General features: G+C 37.6%; 1 non-coding gene across 1 annotated transcript; it reads left to right on the top strand.

Moving 5' to 3' along the window:
- Positions 1–4420: 4420 nt before the first annotated feature.
- On the top strand, positions 4421–4527 carry LOC122238887. Its single transcript, XR_006218037.1, has one exon. It is a non-coding gene; the product is annotated as a U6 spliceosomal RNA (small nuclear RNA).
- Positions 4528–16593: the final 12066 nt, after the last annotated feature.

Genomic DNA, 16593 nt, shown 5'->3' with positions numbered 1-16593 from the left:
TTTCCTTTTAACAACTTTAATTGACCAAATACCAAGCACATATTGTGCTCTTACGCTATGGGACAGTGGTTCTCAAAATGTTGGTCGTGGCCCAGTGGGCACATACTAAAAGGTTCCCCAAAACAATTCTTACTCTTTTCTTCCCATTTCTAAATTTTGTTTTTACGACTTGACGTATAACTGGCATATGACATTAGTTTCAGTTATACAACATAATGATTTGGCATTCATACATATTATAAAATCACCACGATAAGCCTGGTTAACATCCATATCGTCAGTTGTCATATATAGTTACAATTTTTTTTCCTGTAATGAGAACCTTTAGGAGCTACTCTCTTTGCAACTTTCAAATAGGCAATATGGATTATTCATTAGAGTTGCCATGCTGTATATTACATTTTTCATGACTCATTTATTTTATAACTGGAAGTTTGTGCCTTTTGACCTCCTTTACCCATTTCTTCCATTCCCCAACCCCACCTATAGCAACCACCAATCTGTGCTCTGTATTTACGGGCTTAGTTTTTGTTTTTTCAGATTCCACATTTAAGTGGGATCGGAGAATATGTGTCTCTCTTTTATTTCACTTAGCCTGATACCTCAAGGTTCATCCATATCGTTACGAATTCAAGACTTCCTTCTTTTTTGTGACTGTATATCATTCCATTATATACATATATTTCTTTCCTCTGTATACTCATTTTCTTTATCCATTTATCCACAGATAAACACTTAGACTATTTCCACATCTTGGTTAATTATTATTCTTACTATGAGTAATTCACCGAGATATCTATCTTCTTTTTGCTTATATTTGATTTATTTTTAGTGTCGGTCACAACTTCCTAAATGGATTTTATCACCCACCGGGTACGGTATTTGACAATCATAGAGCAGACTCATTCTTGAGCTAAAGGAATTTACACTCTAACTGGAGAGGTAAGAAATGTATATACCAACATCTAGGGAACAGTTTACCAGGAGATAAGTTACAGTGTCTGTGGCACTTGGGGCTCTTTGCTGGTGGTAGCTAGAGTTTTGGAAACCATAGATGAGTGGTGATATTGGTCCAGGCTGGAGACTTTACACATGGAAAATGTATCTGAAAGAAGTGGGGAGAAATGAGGGAATTGGGATAAGAAATAAGTCTTCCAAATAAAAGTCTTTAGGAAAAGAAGTAAGTCTTCCAAATAAAAATGCAGCCCAGGGCAGTTTCTTTTCTCCTGATTCCATTTCCAGGATGAAGGAGGAGAGCCTGAATTAACATTTAGCAGGGATTTGTTTACTGCAACACAATGTGAGAGGATTAAAGAAGAATGAGCGGTCTACATGATTCACTTTCAAAAACCAGATGGAGTTATGGAAGACAATGGTCTGAGATGAGTATGATTTTTTCCAAGTGAAGACAACTCTTTGGAGAAAGGAGAGGACAAAATTTGAAGACTGGGGAGACCAATCTACACATGCAGTGAGAAAAACGTGATGAAGTATTTTTTGTTGACTATTAATAGTTTTAAGTTAGGCAGAGACAGAGCACAGTTTCCTTTGGTTGGGAGCCCCTCGTTTTTCGAATCTGTGGTTGTTTTGAGTAGATAATGAGGAAAAGAACCAGGCTAGGTAGTCAAATGGTCCAGCAGATTAATTACCTTTGATAGCCACATTTAAGTTATGAATTAAAACACATAGGGGTGTCTGGATGGCTCTATCAGTTAAGCGTCTGACTCTTGATTTTGGCTCAGGTCATGATCTGGCAGTTCATGGGTTCGAGCCTGCATTGCGCTCCATGCTAACAGTGTGGAGCTTGCTTGGGATTCTCTGTCTCTCCCCTCTCTCTGCCCCTCCCCTGCTCTCTCTCTCTCTCAAAATAAATAAAGAAACTTAAAAACATATTGATTACAAGAGTGAAGAGGCAAGGAGTGGAAGGGATAAAATTGGCAGAAGGGCCCAATAATCAAATATATAAAGCAATTATGATGTAGATTTTCATCAACATGAGGAAACTAGAAAGTAAGGGACCCTTGTAGAAGAGTTTGAATGTGAGAAGCAAGCCAAGTTGAAAAAAAGAAATAAATAGAAATGCCTACAAAATAGTTTGGGACACATAAATTTATCTGCCCAAGAAAGACAAATATATTTGAGAATCAGAAAACAAAAGACTGTATAGTACAGTTTAAGAGCAAAGGAGACAAGACATAGAGACAATAGAGGCTTAGGCTGAAACTAGAAGAGGAGGAAATAATGTAAATAGATATTGACTTTCATTTTTATGTATGATTCTAATTTTATAATAAGAAAAAATCATAACAGTAACAAATATTTAAAGATCTCATTTTCACTTTGACAATTCTACAGTGAGGTTTCCAGTCCAAAGGGCTTTATGAAATAAACAAACAAAAGAAATACGAAGACACGGGACGCCTGGGTGGCTCAGTCAGTTAAGCGTCCAACTTCAGCTCAGGTCACAATCTCGAGGTCCGTAAGTTCGAGCCCCACATCGGGCTCTGGGCTGATGGCTCAGAGCCTGGAGCCTGCTTCCGATTCTCTGTCTCCCTCTCCCTGTGCCCCTCCCCCGTTCATGCTCTGTCTCTCTGTCTCAAAAATAAATAAACTTTAAGAAAAAAAAAAAGAAAGAAATACGAAGACAATAGTGAAGTAGAACAGATGATGTTCTATTACACAGATTACGGCATCCTGGAAATCAGTAGTCTGGTTTACAAGACGCTTAAAGGAGGGTGTCTATAATTACCTCCCAATGATGTAAACTGCCTAATTTTCCTCAAAATATAATTAATTTTAAACCACATTTAAAAAGTGTTGTATGTTATAAATACATCTAATGCTACTAAGTTTATCAGAAACCAGCCTTCATTTACTTTACTGACATAATACACTTCATACAACACACGTATGAAAAAGCTGATGTACTTTTAAAGCCGTATTATGCTCTTTATTCAAGTTTTTCATTTTCTAAGTAGTTTATCCTATGTTTCCAAGCATGTTAAGAATAAACAGAATCTTTAGCAGTGATATGTTCAAAGTTATGGTTTCAAGGGCAGGGCTTTTTGAGCTTGGTTTCTTCAAAGAGCTACTCAAGATTCCTTAACTTTCCTTCAGAAGAGAAGCCTAAAGCTTTATCCCAAAACTAGTTAAGAAATAACAAGAAACAAAATCAGGCAGCAACACAGGTCCATATAGTTCTGGACCTCCAAGAAAAGGAGAAGGTAGGGGCTCCCATCCTGGAATTTGGAAGCTCGGGTCCCTTGTTAGTGGGGAGGCATCCTGGAGGATGACTCATTAAGAGATTAGTAAAATAAAAAGGAGTAGCAGGAAGCACAGACTACCCACCCTAGCTGTGGGACTCTTCCTTCAAGGTGGGGTCCCCTCTTCGTCATTTGTACTTGAGGACAAACCACTATCTTCTCTCTACTGTGGGCAACTAATAGATGGCTTTTACTTTCTATTATAGTAAAATTCAGGGGGCACCTGGGTGGCTCAGTTGGTTGAGCATCCGACTTTGGCTCAGGTCATGATCTCACAGTTCATGGATTCCAGTCCCACCTCGGGCTCTGTGCTGACACCTCAGGGCCTGGGGCCTGCTTCAGATTCTGTGTCTCCATCTATCTCTGCCCCTCCCCCACTTGTGTGTGTGTGTGTGTGTGTGTGTGTGTGTGTGTGTGTGTGATTGCGCGCGCGCCCACGCTCTCTCTCTCACTCTCTCTCTCTCAAAAATAAATAAACATAAAAAAATTAGGAAAATTTTTCCTGGGCACTACATCAGCTCCCAATGTAGATTTAACACATTTTGTTACGCATCTCTTCTCTCCTTATTGTCATTTATTTACAGAGGTAAATTCATTATGAACATATATATTATATACGTTTGTTATGGTGTGTGTATACAAGCAAATGGACGAATTTGACATCATATTTTATTATCTCCACACATAATTCATAAACAATATTTCTGAAGTCCCACTAAATGGGGAGTGCAGTTATTATAAAGTGTTGTGGACAGCAAACAGTGACCTTTAAAAATGAAGATTTCCCTAAGTGTTTCTCTGCACAAGACCCAAATTTGTTCTGCATGTGTTCTATACCAGAACTCCTGGGATGAAAATCTCAGTGAAAAAACTTTGTAAGATACAGAACATAAAAATGACTGATTCTCTTCAGGAAAAGAAAATCCTCTTTAGAAAGGAAACTACATCACCAGAACCAAAGGCATGTGACAATATTTTCTGAGTGAATAGTTAAGATATTTTCAGGCTAACACGACATTACTTCCTTTCCTTGTTGAAATGTCACCACTAGGAAGCCAGGTCACCTAACCCTGGTCGCTTGGATAGTGTTGGGTCAAGTGTGTTCAGACAGACCCAGGAGTAAGGGTTGCAGGACACAAATTAAGAGTTAAATCAGAGTGCTCACTTAAGCAGAACATATACTAAAATTGTAATGGTACAGAGAATATTAGCATGGCTCGTGCACAAGGATGACACACAAATTTGTGAAGCATTCCACGTTTTTTTCATGTTTTCTGCATATTAAAAAATCTGATTTGTACCAATTGGTAAACTACTTAATGCCTATAGAACTAAAAAAAACAAAAGTAAAATTGAAGGCCAACATACCATATGTCCTAATATTTAAGTTATAAATCAAGCTAAGACACTCTAAAAAATATGTTTTGTTCTCTTACTTTGACATGTGCAACTGTCATAATGACAAAATTGGAAACGTGTTCAAATCTACGGTTTTTACATGACTGGAAGTCACAAAAATCATCAAAGACAAGCACCTTAAGTTTTACACATCTCAGTGTTCACATCTGAGTTCTGTTGATGGTCTAATGATATTTGGATGACTAACACAATGGGCATAGAAATTTAATATCAATAGAAGAGTAATATCAATTTTTTAACCTTGCAAAATGTTCCACAGCCACAATATGTATGTGTGTGCCACGAATACCACACTAGTTTGGGAATATCTCTGGAAGCATGAATCAGAACACAAAAAAGAGCAAGAACAATGGTTGCTCATCACCACTGGAAGAGCACACTTTGTTATGAAAGAACGAATATGCATTTATAGTATCTGCAAGGAGGGATTTGATAAATCACTCAATATATATTATTGTCTTAAGGGTTTCTGCTGTTCAAATCCTGCCTTCTTACCAAAGTGGTTTCTCTGTCCAACAGCAACAGAGTCCTAGGTACAGTCACTTTTTCTAGGACACAGGGCACAAGATAGGCATGAACATTTCCCTGGAGCCTCAACAATGTGGGTCACAACGTGAATATATACGGTTATAGGTTGTACTGTGTCAGTACTGAGTACTCTATCCACAGTAAGGGCACCCATGTCTCCTTACAAAATTCCTTTACCATGTGTTTGTGATATGCAGGGCTTGAAGGGCAAGACCCAGGGCAGGAACCCTTTTACTTGCATATATGAAGGCAGTGCTGGATTCAGGTTATTTCCCAAGCTCTTTCACAGATGTGCAGAATCTAAACAGGCTTAAGGCATGAACAAGCTTCCACAGAAAGGTATTATAATGGGGTTCCATGGCAGACTAGAATCTGGCAATTGTATGTACCTACCACATTGTATTACCAAGGTGGCCATTGCCATGAATACAATTGTAGCTTCACTTCTAGCAAAAGGGCTTCAGTGCTTTTTTTTTCTTTTCTTTCTCATGAACATTGTCAAGTCAATTCCAGGGGAAATCAGGTTTTCTCCAGTGTTTTGTTTTGTTTTCTTATGAGAATTCCGGATCCAACTGAACTTGACAACTCCTTGATCTTGAGTCCTGTTTTCTTTACATCCTTTCACCCAAAAAACCCCTCTGTCACCACTGGTTTAGCTCCAGTTTAATTACAAGCATTTCAATTTCTGATCCATCAAAAGTCTGGTCTCCCCCAAGTATGCATTTCCCACTCCAGTCTCATAACACTTTACAGGCTCTGAACAATGGCTATCTGTTCCTTCCTGCTAGGTTTCCAGAAACAGGCTTTAGAGAGCTGCCATGTGTTTATCTTTCTTTACACTCCAACAAGCACCCCTCCGTGACTCACACACAGAGAAAGCCAAAAGCCCTGAATGGTTGTTTATTCTCACCAGCTGGATAACCCTGCACGTGGCTCTCAGCATGGACAAGGATTAGAGACACTGGAGAAGTGTGTCATGTCCATTTAAGTACACACAAAACTGCATCCACTTGTGCTTTGCTTAGATCCTTTAAGGAAGTTCAGAGTTAACCATGAAACTCAATTGAGCTTGTCATCTTTGTTTTTCCCCATTTATGCCCAAATGGGAAAGGAAGGATCAGGTAGGGTGTCCAAGAGAAATACAAATACAATGGGGAATTGTCATTTTCAAGTGCTTGCAGCATAGTATTCAGTCTTTAGGACTGCCGCTCTGTGGATATGTAGCACATGACTCTTGATGGCATGATTAGATCAACTAGTCATATACCTGCTTCAGAAAAGATGGACAATCCTGTATCCTAATCATGAATATATGTGAGCTTTAGGAATTGCTCAGTATAGAGCTCCTCGGTCATCTCATTATTTCCTGCCTTGTTTTGTGGAGTTTTATCCCATGCATGCACCATTTAGTATTCAGCAACAGACACATGTTAGATTTCAGTTATTTAAGGTTCATCTAGTGGGATGTCCAATAGGCATCCTGGATATGTGACCCAAAGATGAGAATATTTGGAGATTTGAAGGTCATCAGTGTATGACCCTTGAAGCTGTGGTTATGGAGAATATTGCTCAGGAGAATAAGCAAGGATTAGGGGGCATCAGTACTATTGGGTAAAGAGTGAAAAATAGCTAACAAAGGAGTCTCACATGGCATAGTTAGAGAAAAGGAGGAGATCAAAAAGAAACTGATCTCTCAGATGTCGTTTTGTTTATTGGAGATATCCATCAGCATTGGTCTCAAGGAGAATATACTGCTCTCCTTGTAGAGGGTAACAATTTTGGCCTGCCTCTTCCTCTCAGACATCTGAAGAAGGCTTGGTAGGACCACGATAAATCATGGGGACTAGCCTATGAAAAAAGGAGCACACACTGGATGAAAATGGAGACGCTTGTGGAAACAGATGGGGCTCAAGAATTTAATGCAATCAAGTCATGTTCACTCTTGTTAACCTCAGTTATGCAACACTGTTGTTTAGCGCTTTTTTTTTTTGATTTCCAAAGTAATATATAAAGGAATCCAAAACAAAAACATAAAGATTACAGCTCTTTAAAATAAAAAGCTGTAAGCAGAAATGTATGTAGTTTACCAATAGTATTAATAATTTTTAAATGTACTTCTCTGAGTTTGACAAGTTTATACAACAAAGCTAAAGAGCAACAGTATATTTTTCTCCAGGGAACGTCTCCTCTAAGTACTCAAGAAATGTAACCAGAAATTGCCATTAAGAGAATACTGATTCGGTGATTCCTTAGTGATTTTTCTTTATAGGATCACTAATGTTTCCAAAACAGCCAAACTCAGAAACTTCAATGCCATAGCACAAAACTTTTAAAGAAATGAAGTTTTGGGTCGGGTTCAAATAGGCTTAGAGGAGTACTATTTTCCTAAAGTAAACTAAAAAGAAAGTTATCTCCTTTGATCGTCAAACACAAACTGAAGTTTCAGGCTTTGACATACAATTTGGCAACTGTAGACAGATGCAGCCAATCAAATTAAAGCCTAGACAAATTCAATATTCATTGCCTTGAAATATACATGTAAAGGACAATCAACATTAGAAATAAATTGTATTTGCATATGTAAGTTTGGGGGCTGTTATTCCTTAGAAGTAAACACTATGTGTAGGATTACAAGGATTTAATGAGAGAATGCACATAAAGTGCCCCAGGGCCTGGCATCTAGAAACACTGAAATGGGAGCTATCATTATTCTGACATCATGATTCCAGCCAGCCAATTCCATTATGTTATCCTTATTATAAATCCTGTGAGATTTTATTTTTGCTTTCACTGGTATGCTCTAATGAGCTGTCTATAAAGATGGGTAACATCAGTAGTCTACGTGAGTTTAGGAAGGGGTAGATGAAATTTAACAAACAGAAAGTCTCTCCCTCAATTGTCTCAGTATTGAGAATGGGTACAGAGATGTTGAGGCTAATGACTGAAGGCTCTATGAAGGCTAATGAATGAGGCTCTATGAAGATGTTGCAATTACTAATGTTAAGGGTTCCCACCTATCTGAACCACTGTGCCCAGAATGTGCCCGAGGAAGCCAGCTCTCCTTGACAGCTCACTAACCAGTCTCCTCTGTCTCTTTCCAAAGAGTAAAACAACTTGTCCTCTCTTCAGGCTCATTATAACTCCCTCTTCTGAACCCTTTGTACTGTTAGCCTCTATAGCCTTCTCTTTATCCTTACCCTGTTTAATCTCAATTCTAGATGAGATGTTCTTTTTTCCGATAAAAGCCTAGAAATACTAAAATAGCTTCGGAATATACATCAGTTTGGGTCACAAAAATCCTATAAATTCTGCTCTACTTCATTTTAATTTTCAGGTTTTTTTCCCCTTGTGAGTCTCCTGCAAGGTTTGGTAAAGGTTGAATGCTTAGCGATTTACCAATAACATTTATTGAAAGAATGTTGACCATCCTACCTCAGTGTCTTTGTGGCCCTAATGTTTCTGAATGTCCATTAAGTTTGGTTGCTTCCATGCTCAGTTCCAGGCACCCTCATCTTTTCCAGCATATTATCTCTCTGGACAATGCCATCCTTCCACATATTTAAGTTATGATCTATATACTGATGACATATATGCTTCAGTATTTTTCCAGTCTAGTCCAGTATCTACAGCACAAAGTACATATTACCAATTATCTTACTGCTCTTGGATATCCCACAGATACTTTGACCCTGACCCAATCATCTTCCTCCAACAGCTCAATTCTCTATACTTCTTCTATCTTCAGTGGAATCACTGAATTAGTCCACCCAGAGTCCAAACCAGGCAGAAAAACATTGCTTCTGTTTTAACCCATATGTCCAGTCCAGATCTACTGATTTTACCTCAAGTATTTGCTTAGCTTCTCCATCCGTCTACAACACCATTGCCTTCCCTAGTCTTAGCCACTAGGATCTCTAAACTAGCTTCTTTTAAGGAGCCTCATAATTGGTCTCACTGACCTGTCTTGCCCTTCTTTCTCTACCCTCTAGTCATTATGATCTTTCCAAACATCTGTGATATACAATAACAGAGAGTACAAAAACGGGATTAATGTCTATTGAGAAGCAATACTGAGGGGTTTATTAGAGTTGTGATAAGATTCATCAGGTCATTTGGGGTCCAGGAGAAAAATTAGCTCAGATTCACTGAGGGCTCTTCTTATAACTACTTATAATATGGACAGAAATGATGAAGATGATGATAAGGAAAATAAAAAGAAGACTTGTAGGTTCTTAGTGCAGAGACCATTGGGGATGTAAATAAATTGGGAAGTAGTGGGGTTAGGCTCACAGAAGCCAATCTATCTTTTGTAGCTGGATCCAGAATGGGTGAGGAGGCCAGAACAAATCTGTATCCAAATACGCAGCATTCAGGCAGGTATCACTACTCAGGAATCATGACCTCCCAGTGGGTCCTTAGAACAGAAGAGAGGTCAGCAGGCAGTACACAGAAATAGGTGAGGACAGCATTCTTGTCCCGGATGTCTGATAAATTTGGAGGCGTAACAGCAGTGGGTATTATATAGATAGGTAGAGTCACAAGGGTCAGAGCAAAGCAGGCTAAGACTTAAGGCAGGGCTATACTTAGAGCAGAGGTGTGGACATAGAGAATAGAATAGAACTACAATTTAAAAAACTAATGCAAAGCTAAGTTGTAAATATTGAGCAGACAGCTCACTTTAGATGCGCTGGATACAGACTGAACGAAAAAGTGGGCTTGGTCTAAAGATAGTAGACCTCAGCGCCTGCAGCTGGATAGAAGTGGATTGAAGAGAGACTGGTGGAGTACCAAATCCACTTTTAAGTCCAATCAAGCCAAGGCATAAAAGACAATTTATTGTCTTAATGTGTCAGGCCCTGCCTGGGGTTAAGTACTTCACATATTATCTTCCCATTAAATTCCTACATGTTAAACATGACCTACATACGCTTCCATGACTTTCTGACTTTTTTCATCGACCATGCAAATGGGCTGTACTGATTTAGAGTAACATGGCAATACTAATCAATGTTGTCTTGGCATCTAGAAAAATGGCTGGCAGTAAGGACAAGCGAAATGTCCTCTGAATAGCTGCTATGTTACTCAAAAAGCAAGTGAGAGAGGAAGTCAAAATACAAAGTCACACTAAAAGAGGGATCAGTCCTCAAAATGTGACTTCCAGATCTCCTAAGCTTCTGGAGACCTTTCAGGGGTCTGCAATGTAAAAATTATTTTCGTTATAATATTGATATAATTTGCTTCTTACATTGTGGTGACATACTCACAGTGCAAAAACTATATAGTTAAAGCTTCTTGTGCTTTACCACGACTCAAAGGCAACAGACTCAAACTATGCTAGTAATGATTCTACCCTCACTGCCATGCTTTTGCAGTTTTGCTTTGTCTTTTTGAGAGAGAGAGAGAGAGAGAGAGCGAGCACAAGCAGGGGACGGGCCGAGAGAGAGAGAATCCCAAGCAGGCTTCACGTTCAGTGCAGAGCCTGACCCAGGGCTCAATCCCACAACCCTGGGATCATGCCCTGAGCTGAAATCAAGAGTTGAGCACTAGAGGGTATTATGCTAAGTGAAATTAGTCAGTCAGGGAAAGACGAATATCATATGACCTCACTCATATGAGGACTTTAGGACACATTAACGTAAGGGAAGGGAAGCAAAAATAATATAAAAGCAGGGAGGGGGACAAAACATAAGAGACTATTAAATATGGAAAACAAAGAGAAGGTTACTGGAGAGGTTGTGGAAGGGGGGGTGGGCTAAATGGGTAAGGGGCATTAAGGAATCTACTCCTGAAATCATTGTTGCACTATATGCTAACTTACTTGGATGTAAATTATAAATAAATAAACAAACAAACAAACAAACAAACAACAAAAAAAGAATATTCACACACACACACACATACAAAAAGAGTTGGGTACTCAACCAACTAAGCCACCCAGGTGTCCCACTCTTGCAGTTTTTTTTCAATCTAGTTTTGCTTAAAATTTTTAATGAAACAGTAAAAAGAATTAATGTTATTAATTCTAAACTTTTAAATACATATCTTTTTAATATTATGTATGATGAAATGGGAAATATGCATAAAGCACTTCTGCTAAAATGTAATGGCTGTCTTGAGGAAAAATATTTTGTGATCTTTTTTGAGTTAGAATTGTACTAACAGCTTTTTTTCAGGGAACATGATTTTCATTTAAAAAAACTGACTGACAGACAAGCTATAGTTATTCACAGTTGGAAATTTATCAGACATTTTCTCAAAAACGAATTGAAGTGATCTTATTACTCCAGGGAAAACAACTGACAGGTTTTGATACCAATGATAAAATCTGAGCAAAAGTGAAGATTAGGATTTTTGGTAAATTTGTCATCTTGTGTTGGATACTTCTCAATACATTAAGACTTCTGATGAGATGGGTGGTGATATTAACAAATGCCGGATACAGATATAGATATAGATATAGATATAGATATAGATATAGATATAGATATAGACACACATATATGTATGTATGTAAACATGTATGTATATGTGTATACATATATATGTATAAATATAATTTTTAAATAACATTTATAATTTTAATATACTCATTTATAAAAAAAATAATGAAATGTGTCAATACTTATAAGATCTGCATAATCCTATTAACTAATATGTTCAAAAGGATATGTGTGTGATTCCATAAAATAAAAGATACAGTCAAAACACATGACAGAACAGTAGATTTTAAAGTAAGAGTATGAAAGTTCATTGATATGGTTTAAGATTTTCACTCTTAAGAAATGACCACTTCTTGATTTTTGCTATAATATCAGAGAAGAATATCCATGACTACATAAAAGCGCTATTAAAATACCCCTCCCTTTTTCCAACTACATATTTGTGCGAGGGCAGATTTTCTGCATATACTATAATTCAAAGCAACATATCATAACAGATTGAATGCAGATGCAGATATGAGTATCCAGCTCTCTTCTATTGATATAGACACTAAAGTGATTTGTAAAAATGTATAACAATGTCACTCTTCTTACTAATTTTTTTGTTTGGAAAATAGTTATTTTTCATAAAGATATGTTATTTGTATGTAATAGATTTATGATTTTTATTTAAAACTTAAAAAAATTAAGTTTGATTTATTAGAAAGAGACAGAGAATCCCAAGCAGGCTCTGCACTGTCAATGCAGAGCCCTACGTGGGGCTCAAACTCAGGAACCATGAGGTCATGATCTAAGCCAAAATCAAGAGTCGGATGCTTAACTGAGACATCCAGGCACCCCATGATTTTTATTTTAAGTGTCAACCAAGAAACACTTTTTCTTTTCTTAGTGTTAACATCTAATATCGATAGATATAATAGCAATAAATATAAACCCACATAAACAAAAGCTCTTTGGGGTTCTCAACAACTTTTAATATTATAAAGGGATACTGAGGGCAAAAATGTAAGAACCATTACCTTTAGGCAGTAAATTCATGAAGGTTAACCAACATGGCTGGCAATCAGCAGCTGGATGGCTCAATTTGAATATGAACCAATTTGAACCATTTGAACAAAATGAAGGAAGGACCTGCAGGAGTACTGTTGAAAAATTAAGGACTGTCTCCATAATTATGGGAAGTCAGTAGAAAGTGCTCGATCCTCTCATCCAGCTGGTAGACCTCTTTAACCCCTTCACATGACGAAGAACATCAATATGGCACCACTTCCAAGCACAGCAACCACCGATATATAAACAACTTTCTGATGCTTTTAGGAAAGTCAAAGGATGGGACAGAGCTGTCAGCAATGTTTACATGGGGAGAAGTCTCTCTCTTTCTTGTAGGGTAAAAGAGTTTTGATTTTGCCAGTAATGCCCAGAAGGTGGGGGAGTAAAAGCTTTATGTGGAATGGTACTCTCTTCCAAAAGCTTCAGGACCAAAAGTGGAGTTGGAAAATGGGAAAAGGGAAAATGGAGGCAATGATCCATGGGCTAATATTTCAGAGCCCAGAGATGTAAAATACATTCTCTAAACTCAGTGATACTGTGTTAGTGTTCTATGTCATCAGATTATAACTGCCTGGAGTAAATTTTTAAGTGTGCCATTTACAACAGTTACCAAAATGAGTGAAAGTAGTCTTTTTTATTTTTATTCAATTTAAATTGTGTATGTAAATGGTATTTCTTGGAGAAAGTTTCAGAAACTACAGCAATCTTTCAAGCCAGATGGCCATTTTATACTACTACCAGTTCAATTCCATATAAACACTAGACAATGTTTGAGCTGCATCTGCAATAAATCTAAGAAAATAAATCAAGGTTATTGAAGATCAGGCCCATTTATATTCTATTTGACTGTCTTGTTTTTCAGCTCATGCATATTAACAGTATGATGTGAGTGTGAATTTACTGAAGCACAAGTCAAAACCTGGGATTTGTGTTGTAACTGTGATGCCTAACAGACTCGCCAAAACTTGTACTGACTGAAACGCACACCTTTTTCTTTCTAAGCATATCCAGCAGTCCTGGATATTTGGATGTATCTACTTTCAAGTTTCTGCAAAGATATTCCCCTTTTATGAATAATTGTGCTTTCTATGCAAGTAAGTGAAAAGTAAGATTGTTTTCTTCAGAACAACAGCAAGGCAACGCATTATAATAATCCAGAAAACCAAGATGTCAAAAATCTGATGAGATCATTTATTTGGTGAGGTCCTATTATGCACCCACCTCCCTATATGGGTGATCTTAGCAGCTTATTTTCACTTGGCTCTTAGTTTTCCCATAGGGCATATTCTTTAAAAGTACTTGCATTTTGTTTTGTTTTAGGCTATTTTGCTCTTAGTTTTAACAGCCCACTCCCATGCTTGTTTTCTGAGTCCTAGGTTCCAAAGCTGTCTTGGGTATCTGACACTAAGCAGAATATTACATTTTAGAATCCAAAGGAACAAAATTCTTACTGTTTTTCAGAATGGGTAAGAACAAAGAAACTAATTTCCAGACCATTTAAATATATATACTTTCAGAGGTATTATGTTCTCCCAGATAAAGTATTCTCATTTTTATTCATATTAATTTCTGAAACAGAGACTAAAATATCTCAAAAAGCTTTCCAAGAATGTTATCTTTTACACTCAACTCAAACATTCTTTGCCAGCTCCAAAGCTCACAGAGCTTATTTTACGAAAGTAAGTCCTGAATGACTGAGGCGTATGAATCAAAGCACTTAGGTGGAATTTAGCCATTTAGCCCACATATGTGTTTTTCTCATCCCTACTTTAACTCACTTATCTGCATCAAAAACATGATATGTGAAAAGAAAACATAGTTTCCATTGGTGGACCCTTATGATTCTGTCCAAACGACTCACTGATCAGTAGACTTCATTTACCTTCTACTGCTGTTCTAACTCTCCCCCCATGAATCTTTGATATTAGCAAAATTTCCTTCTATGATTTATTCTTCATGAAAACTTTCTTTACACTCGTGTTTTATCAGATCGTGTCAGTTAGTATCCTGAAGTTCTAGGAAGCTGTATCTACTAGTAAAAACCCTTTGTAAATCACCAACATTTTCCCCTTTCACCACCTGAAAAGCCTGAGGCAGGAGGGCATGCTTAGCGATACATGGCAACGCATGCATCTGTGAGCTTTTAGCTTCGGCATCTTAAAGAATTCAGACATGGGGAAATATTTCAAAGAAATTGTGTCGTCTTCTGGAAGAGACTTAGCTCTTATCGCTCACAAGGTATTAAAATGTTCTTTGTCACTTTTCTTATCAAAAAAGTATTGAGCACCCTCCATATTCCATCCAGGCTTGTAGCTGGACTCCGGGAATGCAAATATAAACAATATGAGCAAAATAAGAGTCCCTGATCTCAAGATGCTCAGAGGCTAGTAAACAGGGACACACTGAAGATAATCCATGTAGGTTGGGAATATACCGCATTCACTCACACATATTGAGATCTTCCTATTCCACTCACTGTGTTGATCATGACAGCAGAAGGGAACTCAGAGGAAAGGCCATCAGCCCAAGTAGAGATTTCAGGAATGTCTACCTGGAAGAAATAACATTTGAAATGTTGTTATACAGATGATGCAAGGGCATGGGCATTCTGGATAAGTGAAGATCATAGTCAAAAGCAGAGTCATAGGAAATGTCGTAGACAATGCAAGAACCTATTTGCTATTTCTATTTGCTATTTCTAGAACATTAAATGCTAGGACTAGAGAAATGACAGATGAGATTGGAGTTCTATGAAGGAGAAAGAGCTAGGTTGGAAAGAAAGACCCCATCTTTTCAAAGGCCTCCTGGCTACGAGAAACTTAGAAAGCGTGAAGGTATTCTCTCAGCAAAATATTATAAACTCATTAGGTTAATTTATTACTACTGTACAGAATTTGGGTTAGAACTTCGTATCATCTGGTATAGACAGAAAAAGCAGGTTAGATTTATACTATGGGGGAAAAAAAACCAGGATGGTTAGCTGGACTGAAGGACTGAGTTTTTCACAGACATACAGAACACAAATTAATATATACATACAAACACTGGTGTATCATTTATTTGTATTAGCCAAAAAAAATTATTTAAAATGTAGTGTGTCTAAAGCCACTATCCAGATCATGATTACCCTGAAAGTGAGTGAAAACAATCTAATCAGTTTAAACCCAAATCCTGCTCAGTTTAGTTCCATATACTCTTCCCAGCATCCACAACTTCTAATACTGGAGATACCCTTACTATATGCTTCTGTAGGAAGATTAAGGAGAAGACAGAGGAGTATTATCTCCATATCACCCACTTTTTCCTAATCCCTTTCTAGCTTTCCTTCAAGGGGCTGGAGAAAAATCTGTTCTGTGATGTGAACTGCATACAAACTATTCACAGTTGACCACATCCGCTGGGCAAGACTCACCAATCCCAAGGAATGTACAAACTCAGGTTCCAAAACACAGGCTGACTGATCATTCTGGCCGACTAAATTGGGAACTAATTAAATGTTTTAACTGGAAGTCTCTCCTCACTGCAGCAGAACAGAGTCACTCTGAAGCAAACACTTCAATGAAACACTTCTTAGGGAGCATCCAATTTAACTACAAGAAACAACTGCTTCTGGTTGGCAGAACAACTTATTCTTTCTTGATTCCCCTCCCTTCCCCACCACCATGTATACACACAGGCTAAATATCACTTATGCTAACAAGTATAGCCACAGAGAAAGAAAGATATTATATCTCACAGATATCGAAGTCATCAGAAACAGTCTCTTCTTACCTATGCAGGATTTTAATTCGGTTCACTGAAGCAGAGGAAAGATTATATAAATTATTGACATAAAGGAGATTTCAGAGGAGTACTTAAAACACGTTGGGTATTAATTGAATGCAATAATGGTA

Source organism: Panthera tigris, chromosome B2 (assembly GCF_018350195.1).
Source record: "Panthera tigris isolate Pti1 chromosome B2, P.tigris_Pti1_mat1.1, whole genome shotgun sequence".
Lineage (NCBI taxonomy): Eukaryota > Metazoa > Chordata > Mammalia > Carnivora > Felidae > Panthera > Panthera tigris.
Note: the sequence above shows the minus strand (reverse complement) of the source record. Positions and strands in the feature narration are given on the sequence as shown.